Below are 14,606 nucleotides of genomic sequence, written 5' to 3'. Positions count from 1 at the left end.
GTCTATCATCTTGAGTATTTACCATTTCTATGTGTTGGGAGGAACATACCTGTACCCATTAACCAACCTCCCGTCATCACTCTGCCCCACACTACACATAACCTCTTCCCAGCCTCTGGCCTCTATTGTTCTACTCTCTACCTGCAGGGGATCGAAGTTTTCAGTGCACACACGAGCGAGAACATTTGATATTTATCCTTCTGCACCTGGTATGTTTCAATATCATAATGACCTCCTATTCTATCCATGTTCAGCCTACCTTTTTTGTGTAAGGATTTGAAAAGGAAAACATTATTATGCCAACTGAAGATGTCAACTGGCCTGTTTGGGAAATTGACTGTCTAATTCTTCTGATTCTCCAGACAGATAACAACTTAGCTTAGATTTGGTGATGTGGAATTATAGCATGGATGACATCATTTTGATTTTTTTCTCCGGTCTGTTGGGACCTGGTGCAAGAGTATAGTCCAAAACAAAGGCTTTATATAATTTTTATTTAACACCGTTAAAAAATGCTAATAATCACGTTCAGGAGGACTCAGAGAAGCAAACCTAACACTCTGAGGCCCCACAGTGTGAGGCTTACCTGAAGATCAAAACTGTGGTGGGTGGTAGGGTAAACCCTGCCTACGCATGGCCATACTGTTTTGTGTGCAGGTGTAAGCAGAGCCTGGAGGAGGGCCAGCTGATCATGGCAGCAATCAAGCCATCACACCAAAAGCTCTGCTTGTGGATACTGGGCTGAAACAGTAATTACTTTTGCACCAACCATAAATATTCTCTGTATTCTTTTCTGCCTTTTTTTTTTTTTCTCTTTGACAGGATCTTGCTCTGTCACTGGCTGGAGTGCAGTGGTATGATCTCAGCTCACTGCAGCCTTGAACTCCTGGGCTCAAGTGATCCCCCCACCTCAGCCGCCTGAGTAGTTGGGACTCCAGTTGTGCACCTGACTTGCCTTTTCTACTTCTCTCTGTCCTTCTAGTCCCACCTTAGGGCCCATGAGAGTATCCCTCTCTTCTGAACCTCTGTGGAATCATAAACTCTCAACCATATTCTTAGAGCACACATATCTTATCTCCTCAGCCTACAGTGTTCTTGAGGGTAAAGATTGTGCCTGACTGCCCAATGGGTTCCTCATGGGACCTAGGTCAGTTCCAGGAAGAGTGGGTGTATAGTAAGTGCCAGCGCCAGTGCCCACGCTCACGTGGTTCCCTACCTTTTAGCAAGAGCCAGTGGGACAGATTGGTGGCAGAGCCCAAGATGCCTTGGCACAGACCTAATTGGTAAGAGACAGAAAGAGCTGATGGCCAGGAGCCCAGCCTTATCCGACCTACCTGTATACTCCTTTCACAATCACTGAAACTGTGTCTGATCGAGGCTTTTGCAGATGGGAAATTCCTTGAAGTCAGACAATAGATGTCTGAAGTGATCAGGCTTTGGGGCAAAAAGTTATCTCTGCAACTTATTTGTGTAAAGATCTGCAAACCAGAGGTTCATTGTCAGGAAGGAGAAAAGGCAAAGGATGCAGTTGGATTTGACCAGGAACAAACCAGGAAACTGGAACACTGAGCTAGTCAATTAGTGAATTAGTGAGTTACTAAGTTAGTTTGTTTAAATGAGGGAGAAAGACTGTGATTAAAAATAAATTAATTAAAGGAGGTAACAGCCATCAATTTCATGAAGTTTTCATCTCTTTTAACTCAACAATCCCACTGTTAGAAAATGACTGAAGACAAAAAAAAAAAAAAAAAAATGGCAGAAATGTGGCCAAAGAGATACTGATAATAGAAGTAAAAAGTAAATTGGAAATAACTTAAAAGTCCCCCAAAGATTTAATGATTTTTGAATGCTGATATAAATTATAATATATCCACTAAAGTAAGATTTTAAAGTCATTCGAATAGGTCATTATAAAGACCACATTGGAATTACTCATGTGTGATGCTAGGAAGGAGATCAGAATGCAAAATTATATTTATGCTGCACATCCAACACTGTGAAAAAAAATATGCTTTTTTGGAAAAGACAGGAAAGAATGAAAATAGATGATTTGTAAAGATAGTAAGCTTGTGGGTGGCTTTTTATTTCCATAATCATGGTATTATGTTTTTGTATAATATAAAAACTTGATGTTAACCAGGCACTGAAAAGAATAACACCTTAGCATTAAAGGCATATTGCACCCAGCAGCTGTTTCAGAGAATTAGACATTAGACATGGCTCTTTTTAATACTCGCATCTTCAAACAAGGGTCCAGTTTATATTTCTCTCTCTCACTGGTAAGAAGTTTGAAATTGCATACTTGAAAGACAGAAACACTGGACAGATCCCTATAGAGGTAGGGATAGATACGGATGCAGATATATGTTTAGGTATAATTTCCCTTGATAGACTTTCTCTCACACATCAAATGCCTCATGCAAAATGAAGCCTATACCTGAAGACCAGAAAAGATTATGAATGTGGGGAGTTAAATGCCCTTCAAATGCATGAGAACTTACAAATCAAGGGGGATCACGTTTAAGAGAAAAGACCTCTGGTCTTGTTTCAAATGTTTCCCAGACAACCAGAGCCCAGGTCTCTGTGTCACTTAGTTCTGTGAGTTAGTTCGGATAAACATCTCAAAAATTAGAAAACCCAGATATTTTGCGGCTCACAGAAGATTAGTGGTCTGTATTCTCAGTAAATACCAAAGTCAATAATGAGAAAGAAATCATCACAACAAAAAACAGAAAATGTTCCTTCTCTATCTTTAATGACCCGGATAGCTGTCTGTCAAAAGTCCCATTTCTCTAGCTCTCAGAAGGAAATTCCAAGTCTTTCCTGAAGGGTTCAGCACCAGATTACCCCTTGCACCCATTTGCCTGAGAGAATAGCAGCTGGAATTGTTAATGAAATTATTATAACAATCCTTAGATTTTAAAATGAACCATAAATCTTATTTTTTACTTTTGAGCAGTGTTATGGGTCACATATGATAAAGCACCACTACCACGAAAAATGCTTCTACAGTACATCTCTATTACTTCCATCACCACCATTTACACAGGCTGTTAAAGTTCTAGTGCCCACAGTATTTCTTAACTTTTTCCATTTTTTAAAAATGCTGGAATATAATAACAAAAACTAAAAACAATATATTGCTCAATTTGCTCAAATTTCTCTATAACAGAGAGAAATTTCTCTATTTTCTCTATTTTTCAGCTGATCTATAGCAGCTGGAAAATAGTTATACAGTTAATTTGGGGATTACTTATACATGAATCTTGTCTCTGGTAATCACGCCAGGTATTTTATTTTCTTCTATTTTATTGGGATATCACTTAAATTGCATATTTGACATTGTCATTTTCTAATTCTGATGATTTTCTTTCTTTTTTTCTTTCTTTCTCTTTCATTCTCCCCTCCCTCCCTCCCTCCCTCCCTTCCTCCCTTCCTCCCTTCTTTCCTTCCTTCCTTCCTTCCTTCCTTCCTTCCTTCCTTCCTTCCTTCCTTCCTTCCTTCCTTCCTTCTTTCCTCTCTCTCTTTCTTTCTTTCTTCTATTTTCCCTTCCCTTCCCTTCCCTTCCTTTCCCTCCCTTTCTTTCCTTCTTTCTTTCTCTCCCAGGCTGGAGTACAGTGGCACAAACACAGCTCACAGCATCAGCATCTTTGAAATCCTGGCCCCAAGTAACACTCTCACACCAGCCTCCTGAGCAGCTGGGACTACAGACACTCACCACCATGCCTGGCTAATTTTTATGTTTAATTTTTAGTAGAAGGAGGTTTTGCTATGTTGCCCGTGCTGGTCTTAAGCTCCTGTTCTCAAGACATCCTCCTTCCCCAGCCTCCCAGAGTGCTGGGATCATAGGCATGAGCCAGAGCACATGACCTGAAAAGCCATTTTCTTTGAATTAAAAAAAAGAAAAAAATATTTAAAAGTGAAAAAGCCAAACTTTGATATGTTTGGTTATAACATTTTTCTAATAATATTAACAGCAAACAATAATTCATACCCAATAACAGGGCATAGTGTAAATTCAAAATTATTTTTTTCCACCAAAGACTGTAATTCAATATTTCTTTGAGGATATTCTACTGTTTTGCTTATTTCTTCTAGTGCATATTCTATCTTGTCTCTATTATATCAAATTGCTTTCATAGCATTCTCCATCCTATGTTCAAGAATGCTTGTCAGATCAAATATGATATTTTTTTTTTCAGGATGCTCTATCTTTGGGCAGATCCCCAAAATACTGAATATAATCTTTGAATTGTTCCAAATGTAAATTCAGTTAGCACAATTGAGGCTCATCTTTCAGTAACAAATTTAAATTATGATCCATATATAGTACAAAGAATGCTTCTGGATTTTTGACTAAAATCTAGCTTCTATACCTTTTTCCTTATCATCCATGTGGGTGTCATTATAGGATTGCTTTTGTCAATCTTTTAAATAAATGACTAAAACTAAAAATTGTGGTTTTTAGTTCACTTAAATCAAAATCTGTACCTTTACAGGCAGTATAAAACCAGTGATATTAATTTTGATATATTTGTTTTCTTTTTTGGTATAGGTCAGTAATATGCATAACTGTTAATTGTTCAATGTGACTTTTGCCCCTGGAGCAACCTTGATGAATTGAGCAATGAAAATTCATTTTGTTCCTTTTCAGGCTGTCTTACGTGTGTGAACCTTTCAGCACTGCATTCCATGTAATTCCCATTAGAGCCAGAAATCTCCTCTTGTTCTCACCTGAAATGATTGATCCACTAGTGCCACAAAATGCATTATTATGCTTAGCTAAATAGTATTATTTTTCTAAAAACTTGATGCTAACATTCAAGCATTTGCTTTGTCTTTGTCATATATTACCCGACTGCTGCTTTTTTTTTTTCCATTGTTTTTTCTAGTTTACACCGGCTTTTCTTCATGTAAGTCAATTTGCTTACTTTCATAATTTCCATTTTAAATAATTAGGCAGATCACCTCTTTATTTCTTTCTCTCTTCCAGCTTTCTTCTTTTCTGCAAGCCTTTTGTGTTTTTCTATTTCAATTATCCTCTAGACTTGTTCTGTTTCAATGATCTAAAAATGTGCTGTTCAATACAATGGCCACTAGCTACATGTAGATATACAAATTTAATTTTAAATTGACTAAAAGTAAACAAAAGTTAGATGTCCTCTGTTGCACTAGCCACATTTTGCATAGTCAATAGCCACATATGACTAGTGATTACCATTTTGGCAGTGAAGAACATTTCTGTGATAAGAAAGTTCTACTGGACAGTGCTGATCTAAAAAATAATATGACCAATTCTAATGGTATTCAAAGTGCCTCCAATTTGACTATATTTTTATTAAAAATGCAAATGAAAGTAAATGTAAAAAATTGTTAAAAATATTTTCTGTATACATTTTCAAAATTATTTCTTCTCTCACGCCTGTAATCTCAGCACTTTGGAAGGCCAAGGTGGACAGATCATGATGTCAGGAGATTGAGACCATCTTGGCTAACACGGTGAAACCCCATCTCTACTAAAAATACAAAAAAATTAGCCAGTCCTGGTGGCGGGCGCCTGTAATCCCGGCTACTCGGGAGGCTGAGGCAGGAGAATGGTGTGAACCCAGGAGGCGGAGCTTGCAGTGAGCTGAGATCGCAGAACTGCACTCCAGCCTGGGTGACAGAGTGAGACTCCATCTCAAAAAAAAAAAAAAAAAAACTTTAAATATTAAAAATTATTAGTTAAAATTCAAAAGAAAACTATAATTAAATGATAATATAGCTCAACATTTTAAATCAAAATTATTTAGGTAAAGCTAATTTTTTAAATTTGATTTTTTGGAATGTTAATTCTGTCTTATTTAATCATTTCTTTAAGAACAATAAATTACTAATAATGCCAGCTTTTAATAGCCAATTAGTTGAAAATATTATGAATCTGTATCGTATTTGTCATACAGATTATGTCTCAACCTACATATACACAAATTTAAGAATAATATGAATTATTTCACTTTGCAAAGTGTCCCTCAACTGCCATAAGTAACATGGCAAATTCATGCTAACTGGTGACTACCTTCAGAGTCATGAATTACAACATAAAGAGAAGCAAGAAAAATAGACACTCAGCACTACTTTGTTATCAAGAATCTATTACATTTATGCTGAGAGGAAGGATTTAACAAGTGAATTGTTTTATTTCTCTTACCTAAGTGCTTTAACCTTTCAAATATTTGTTTGTACTTCAAAGCATTATCCATCTCCAAAGTCCATAATTGCACAGCTCCCATCTCCAAAGTCCATAATAGCACAACTCCCAAACATTCACAGCGTCTAGACACATTTGCCTTTTGTTTCAATGACACAGGGCAGAATATCTACAGATCTGGGAGCCTCAGTGGTTTTTGTCACAAAAATGGATGTTTGAGATTATGGGTCTGGCTGTGCCAGCTGTAAGTACTGGATCCTGAATGATAGATGTGCCCACACCCTCTTTTTCAGGTTTATTTGCTTTTTTGTCTGTGGTACACAGTGGTATTTACCTTCAGAAATAAAGTATGTGGCCCAAGGCAGGGGAGCCTCTTGCCCACATCTTAGTGCCACATTATCAAAAGACATACGGTGTGTTAAGCTGGTAACAGGGCTAAAAAGCACCACGTGGAAGGCCTATCACATACACAATTTACAAAGCACTTCCGTGTGCTATGAATCAGGTGTTGTGTAACATGGCAAATTTATGCTAACTGGTGACTAGCATGGTGTTGCACTGGATTTACCTCCCCAAGAAAATCCAATAAGGAAGGCATGATTACCCTTCAATCTCATTTTACAAAGGCAAACCGAGGCTTTGGAGGAGTTCAGTCACTTGCTCGATATAACATTGCTGGTAAGAGGCAGAGGCAAGGTTCAAACCAGTGGTATCTGAAGCCAGTCAAAACCGGGACTCTGAAGCCAAAGCCCTTTGTGTAACCATTCTACAATTACACTTCACATGGATGGCTGAGCTGTGGGTGGGAGAGTCTGTGGGTCCCCGGAGTCAGCCATCTGAATGTGAGCTCTTCCTGGGAAGAGGTTGATGCTGAAAGCTGCCTTATTTAATGGCTGAGAAAAGTAGAACTGGTGGTTGAGAAGAGGAGACCTGAGAGTGCGCCCCCAGCAGGAAGACGACTGGAGAAGTGTTGCTGCCGCCACTGTCTTATAGATTTACTCTCATCTCCTATGCCCCAGAATCTCCAGTGGTGCCCTGATGCCATCAGGGCAGGCCATATTCCAGACATCTTGTTAAGGACACCTTTGATTTTACACCTACCAACATATTCAGCCATATCTCCTCATTCCCACCTACCCCAGCATAGCCCCAATTTTAGTATCAATGAACTCTACATTCTCAGAAAGCAATATGCTCTTTCATCCTTCCTGCCTTTGAGTATGCTCTTCCTCTGCCTAGAATGACCTCTTTGCTCCTCTTGTCTGGAGAAACCTCACTCATCCTTAAAGTTATAATTCAAATGTTTCCTTCTTTGTCACTTGTTCCTAGAGTCCTCCAGGGAGTTGTTCACTTCCTTCTCTGAGATCTCCAGAACTTTGTTCGGACCTCAGTTAGATACCAGTCATCCCAGCAAACTATGATATTTGCACATATGGCCACTTTCTCACTAGACAGTAAGCTCCTTCCAGACAGACAGGGGCTATTTCATATTGCTCTCTGCATCCTCTCAGCCTCATCCTATGCTCCAAGCACAATCCCTAAAACATAGCAGGCTCTTAATAACTGTGGAATGTTGAGCAAATAAACAAATAAGAGCCAAGGGAAGATGACCTTGAGGCTTGGTTTCCTGGGAGGAGGCTCCGCCTTTCATACCCACGGACTCCTTTGAGCAATATCCCATCCATGGCATTGAGCCACCATCTGGGGCCATTGCACCAGTAGAAGCTCAGGGTGGGGCTGGTGTGAAAACAAACAGGCAAGACAACAGCAAGGGAGTGTTGAAACCTTAAACATTCTATTCATTGGTGTTCAAACTTGCCACGCATACTAGGTCAGGTGGGTTCTTATTCCAGTGCTCTGAGAGAATTGATCGTAGGTGCTGAGCTTTCACACTGGGTCAAGGAGCAAGGGAGAAACAAAGGAGATGTGAAATTGGCTTCCTTGTTCTGCTTTTCTCTTTGTGTGTGTGTTTGTCTTTCCAAACAGAAGAAACTCTGACCTTCCCCTGCTTTAATTACCTAATTATTTTGACACCTTGCGCTGTTGCATCACCACCACCCAGTGTTTTGTCAAGGACACCACATTGGGTGTATCTAGGCTTAGGGAGAAGCAATTGACAAGAAACAAGTTCTGACAGCCAGGAAAATGTTGAGCAGGGAACAGATCTAGGGGAAGGAGGAGAGGGGTAGGGGAAGGAGGAGAGGGGTGGGGGAAGGGAGAAAGAGGAAATGTTTGGTATGCTGGGAAGTGACTATCTTGGGGAAGGTGGCAGCAAGGTTGGCAAAATTAGGTGTCTCTGCTTGGAGTTTCCCAGATTGGGCTTCAGGGAAGATTGTGTCCAAGCCAGAAAACCGGTGTGCTATAGGTCCCTGAAAAGGATAAAATGCAGGAACTCAGGCTGTCATTCCAGGGACTACATCTAACTGAAAAGGTTTCTTTACCCTGGACCTTGGTTTCCTCTCCTTAACAACAAGGCAAGACTTAGTATTTTTCTCCCAAGCACAAAAATGTTTTTACTGAAATAGTTTGGAGATATACATGGAAGAAATAATCAAAAGAGTCATAAAGTCCTTCACAAACCGTATTCTTCAAATAGTTAATACTGAGGATTCTGAAAACTAACAAGGGCAAGCTGAATATTTGTCAAAATTGTGGAACACAGCCCCGGCAAAGCACAGAAAGCTTTTCAATTCTAACCTCCACGTATTGCATATGGAGGAACCATAAAAGCAGATGATACAGAGAAGCTGAAAGCCTGAAGGTCTGGAAACCTAAGGACAGAGCAGTGTGGTTCAGTGGTATGGGCATGGGCTGAGACTCAGGAGACCTGGGTTTTAGACCAACTCAGCATTTACAACTTTACATCTGTCAGTCTAGATCTCTCATCTGCAGAATAAAAGAAAGAATCTCTGTGGGGTTCATGCTTTTCAGGGTAGGAGTGAGGGGTTGTGCAGCAAGATACTGAAGGCCACAGTTAAGCATGTGAATCTTCCTAGAACATCAATTTTACCTGGTGGCAAACACTTTAAGGCATTATTTTTCATTCAAAAATGAATTCACTTCCTCAACCAATAAGTGTTGAGCAATGCTCTATGCCAGATGCTCTTTTAATATTAAATTAAACATAGATATTTTATTATGGGTAATATTGATAATTTATATGAACTAAGGCAGACAAGGGTCTCTCAAATTATTTTTCACATGCAGTGATACTTCTTGTTGTGCCCATTTACTCTCACTTCCAATCAAATCATACTTCGTCCTCTTTTGCCCCTGGACACCCTCCAACGGATTGGAGTGCAAGTGGTCTCAAGACTCCTTCCGGCAGACAGAGCTTATACTGTCAGGGCCACATGAAATTAAGCAAATCTTTGTTGTTGACAACAGGCTGAATTTTTATATCTACCAGACAAAAGTAAGGAAAGGGAACTAACTTTTAATACACCTCACAAACTGCATACAGGTAATAAGCGTATCAGCCTTTTTAAAGCAATTTTATGTGATCTAAACAATCATCAACCTGTAAATAAGTACCTTTGCCCACATTTGAAAACTCAGAAGACCAAGCAGAGGTACAAAGAGGTTTTGTGATTTGTCCAAAGTCTTACTGTTATTAAATGAGAGAGACAAGATGTTATGCTGCCTTGATCTGGCTCCAAAGCCAATCCCCTTCTCACTCTGACACCATCCTCAGAAGATGGTGGTGATGGTGTCACTTTCTCCCTTAATATCTCTCTCTGTCTCACAGCACAGCATCGTAGTGTAAACTCAAGTGCTAAGGACACAGAATTAGAGAGCAAATGCACCTGCCCCAATTGATCCATAGGGACACAGAATATCAGGGTTGAACAGGATTGTAGAGATTGCCCTCTATCCTTGTTTGCAGAGATGAACCTGGGACCCAGGCTATCAAAAGAACATTTGTAAAAAGAAGTTCTGATGTTGGCAAGACCTTATATCAAGGTCCAGTACTGCCAAGTATCTCTGGGACTCCAAAGTCCTTTAACCTCCCCAAGACTCATTTTCCTTCTCTAGAAAATGGGAACAAAATGGGGAAATACTGCTGCATGCAGAGAGTTATTGTGAAGCCTATATAAAATCATGTACAGAAAGGATTTTCTAAACTCTAAAGTGCCACATACACATGTCTATGACTCATCCAAGGTCTCCTAGCACAGATGCAGTACTCAGATATTGGCATCCTGACTTCTCGTGAAATATCCTTTCCATTACCCCACAGTGCTAGAGATCCTTTGTTTCGCTGCAGGGAGCTACAGCCACTGCACTGTCATGCAGGACAGACTCTCAACCACTTCACAAAGGAGTAGATGAGTGTGCACTTTTTACTTTAAGGCAAGGCTATCTAGTGGTATGTATTTTCATAAACAAAGAAAATGGAGTAAGCAGCTCATGGTCTATTACCACCCCAAGATGCTCCCTGGAAGAGGAAAGCACACCACAATACGAACAGCATTAAGGGCCTGTAGTGAGCTGGGCACTGTACTGAGGCCAGTAAAGTCCAAGGTCCCTGCCCTCCAGGATCAAGCCCAGGCACAGGGAGTTCCCCAAAAGAAGTGAATCATTCAGGGATGGTCCCTTTGGTATGGCATGCACCAGGGCCAAGTTTTAATTACTAAAACTTCAAGCCTGTTAACAGTGGGAACGTCTAGTTCCCCCACCCCCACCGCACCCCACCCCCCCACATTTCTCCCCAGGCCTTCCCTTCTGAATCCACAAGGAGGGTGCCATGTGCAGAACACTCTGCACAGACAGGCCAGACATCCCCACAAGGCCCCTGGCTTCTCTGGGTTCTCTCTCCTAAGTTCCCTCAGTATAAACCTGCCATTACCTCACCAGTCCCCAGGGGAGGAATGTGAAAACCACTCATCTGCTCATGGTGTAACTGGAGAAACTGAAGCCCAGGAAAGAGAACAATCTGATTCAAAGTCTGCCTGTGAATCAGCATTATAAAACACCAGAACCCAGGAATCTCAGCTACCACCTTCCCTGCTCAGCCACCAGGTGCCTACAACTGGATATTTAGTGGGTTCCTTGGCAGGAGAAGTCCCGTTTTCATAGGTCATCATAGCCACTGGCACCTCCTAACATCAGACATGGCATATAATAGGCACTACACAATGTTTACCAGTGACTGGGAAACCCACTTAATTCTCTCTGAGCTTCTTATGTTCTCATCTGTAAAATGCCAGGATTCAGTTAGATGATCTCTGAGACACTTTTCATTTCTAACTGGTATTTTTAGGCAAGCTGAGTGCCTTAACTTGGCAAGTAGGAATAGTGGAAATTGGTTTAGGAAAGTAGGTTGAGATTCCTAAGACTGATTGAGGACCTAGCAGTGGGGATGCAGGGGTTCAAAACTAGTAGGACGCAAGAGAGAGGTACCCAGCCAGCCCTCATGGAGCCCACAGCCTGGGGCAAAAGAACCTCCTGGCCAGAATGGAGACTCACAGGCCATGCTGCTCAGTGGAACCTCAATAGGCCTGAGGGTCTTATGGGACTTGGGTGCCTATGCAGAGCCTGTACTTTTTTTGCTGAGGAACCCTGGGAAAATTGCTCTCTTTCTCTGGACCTCATAGTATTTTGGTTTTAAGTCATAATATCCATTTTTCTACAATGTCCTGAAAGGAAGATCTTCTTTTCTCTTCCTCAACAGGGGTGGAACAGAAAGACCAACTCTCTCATTGCCTGGGATTCTTTTTTCACATGGCTTATAGTGCTCATTTCTACATGAGGATCCTTTGGGCAGGCCTTCACCCTTACTCGGCATATGCAGACGTTTGTAGATCAGGGTCCATAACATCCTCAGATGTCTACAAATGTCTGCATTTGCATCTTCTAAATCTATGCCTTTACAGGTGTTAGACCCACCTCAATCATTTATAAATTGCACAGTAACCTGTTGCTTATTAAACCATGTTTGATTTTGAGGGCTTTTTCCTACACCATTTTATTCGAGGGAGTCTAACTCAATGGTTAATTCCATAAACTAATTCCAAATGACTGAGCAAGTGTAAGGCTTGGCTTGACTCAAGTCTCAGCTCTGGCACAGTCAGAAATGGCATTACTTTTGTCAAGTTACTTACCCTCTCTGAGTCTCAGTTTCACAGTCCCTAAAAATTAATAATACTTACCTCTTGGGTTGTTGAAATAACTAAATTAAATAGTGCAAATGAGGTTGTTTATCCTGTAAGTGCTAAATAGTTAAGAAGACTTATTTTCCTCACATTTTATATAAAGTCCAAATCCATCTCTTTGCAGCAGGGACTATCTTGTCAGTCTTAGCTGTGTCCTCCAGGATCATGCAGAATAGGCTTATGCTCCTTTTCCACATGGCAACCTTTCAAATATTTCCATTTGACCACGATCCCTTTACATGGCAAAGAGCTTTGCCAGAGACACTAAGGTGGGAAAAAGCATATCCAGTACCTCGCCACAATCTGGAAGAAGAACCAAGAAATTCTGACTCCCGCTGCCCTGGAGTGACCACTCCAACATCTGCCTCCAGGAACAGAGAGGTGAGCCAGGGCTCCTGGAAAACTCAACTCTGGCAACACATGATGTTGAAGTGTTGAAACATGCCACTTTCATGAGGCATTAGCTCATGATATTGCTTTATTTCCTTAATTTAGCAGAAAAGCACAGCTGCTAGGATTTTTAATATAATAAGTACAGTGGCGCACTGAAGGTTTTCAGGAATTTTTCCACAGAAGTACTGCACCCAATTTTGCAACTTTTACAATATATATTCATGTAAATCGATTTTTCTCTATTATATAAAGACCTTTCCTTCTTTTAAATTGTTTCCTAACCTTTCAACCACTATTGAATCCATAAACGACCAGTCAAGTAGTACCCTGTCTACTTGAAACAATTCTGAAACGAGATAGGGTTTAAATAAATCAGCAAATACATAAACTAAATTGCTCTATTTGTGAAATGAGGATTCTAAGAAATCTATTTGCTACCTTTCTGCCTGCTTGGCATGTGAGTATTATTTGATCCCTTTTAAAAATTATTATTATACTTTAAGTTCTAGGGTACATGTGCACAACGTGCAGGTTTGTTACATATGTATACATGTGCCATATTGGTGTGCTGCACCCATTAACTCGTTATTTACATTAAGTTTATCTCCTAATGCTATCCCTCCCCACCTCACTCCCCACAATAGGACCCGGTGTGTGATAATCCCCTTCCTGTGTCCAAGTGATCTCATTGTTCTGTTCCCACCTATGAGTGAGAACATGCAGTATTTGGTTTTCTGTTCTTGCTATAGTTTGCTGAGAATGATGGTTTCCAGCTGCATCCATGTCCCTACAATGGACACGAACTCATCCTTTTTTATGGCTGCATAGTATTCTATGGTGTATATGTGCCACATTTCCTTAATCCAGTCTGTCACTGATGGACATTTGGGTTGATTCCAAGTCTTTGCTACTGTGAATAGTGCCGCAATGAACATATGTGTGCATGTGTCTTTATAGCAGCATGACTTATAATCCTTTGGTAATCCCTTGTTTTGAACCTACTGAAATGACATCATCAGGTAAGTGCAAAACATTATTTTCATCAACTGGTCCATAACATGTTTCATAAGTAAATATCCGGTCTTTGGATGCTTTTCAAGCTTGGGCTGTTAGTGGGTGCCAGTGGCTTATCAGAAAAACTATGGAAGGGATTATTTCACTGGGAAGAAGGGTGGATTAAAAGCCCCTAAGATACTTTCAAACCTATTATTCTAATAGATGTCTAATCTATTGTTGAGACAACTTCTGTTGTGGGTGGAAGAAAGAGTGCTAGCGAAGGCTTTGCTCTTTGAAAGATAATTTAAGTTATAGAAGGGATTGGAAGGTAATAAACTTCATTGTAAATTGTAGGTCTTTCAAAATGCACAATATTATTTAAATGTTATGGAGTCAGTTGAAACTGGCCCCTTTTTGTTTTCTTCACTTTTTTTTTTTTTTTTTGAAGTTGCCCTATGTGGAAACCTGTGCTTTTCATGTGAACTGTCCCTTTCATGTGACCATGAATTGGTCATCGCTGCCTCACTCCATTTCCCAATCTGGAAAGGAGTAGTTATAATTTAGAAGACAGTTAAAATGTCAAGAGCTCCCTCACATAAGATGGGCAAAAGATTCTCACCAACTCACTTCCCTCTGCTACCCTAAGATAGGCCCTACCTCACATCCTATTCATTCAGCTCAGATACAATTTCCTCCAATAAGCCTTCTCTGACTCTTCACATTCTGTCACTCAAGCTAGAAATAATCTGCACATTCTCGGAATCCCATAGCTCTTATTCTGTCCTTTTCTTACAACACTGAGTAAGTTTTGAAGGCTGGTCAGTCATATGATAATAACTTTACTGGAATGGAAACTTTTGGGGGGTAATGTC

General features: G+C 40.3%; 1 protein-coding gene and 1 long non-coding RNA gene across 2 annotated transcripts in view; one reads left to right on the top strand and one right to left on the bottom strand.

Annotated features, from left to right (window-relative positions):
- LOC106997166 (uncharacterized) overlaps window positions 1-4,006 on the top strand; it is a 102,563-nt gene extending 98,557 nt beyond the window's left edge. Inside the window, exon 8 of the mRNA XM_077991230.1 lies at window positions 3,607-4,006. The gene's annotated coding sequence lies outside the window, so the exon portion shown is untranslated. The remainder of the gene's footprint in view (window positions 1-3,606) is intronic.
- The window catches only part of LOC144338985 (uncharacterized), an 80,058-nt gene that overhangs the window by 11,878 nt on the left and 53,574 nt on the right, over window positions 1-14,606 (bottom strand). The window lies entirely within an intron of this gene.

The sequence above is a fragment of the Macaca mulatta genome, chromosome 2, assembly GCF_049350105.2.
Source record: "Macaca mulatta isolate MMU2019108-1 chromosome 2, T2T-MMU8v2.0, whole genome shotgun sequence".
In the NCBI taxonomy this organism is placed as follows: domain Eukaryota; kingdom Metazoa; phylum Chordata; class Mammalia; order Primates; family Cercopithecidae; genus Macaca; species Macaca mulatta.
The sequence above is the reverse complement of the archived record's forward strand: the minus strand, read 5'-3'. Positions and strand labels throughout refer to the sequence as shown.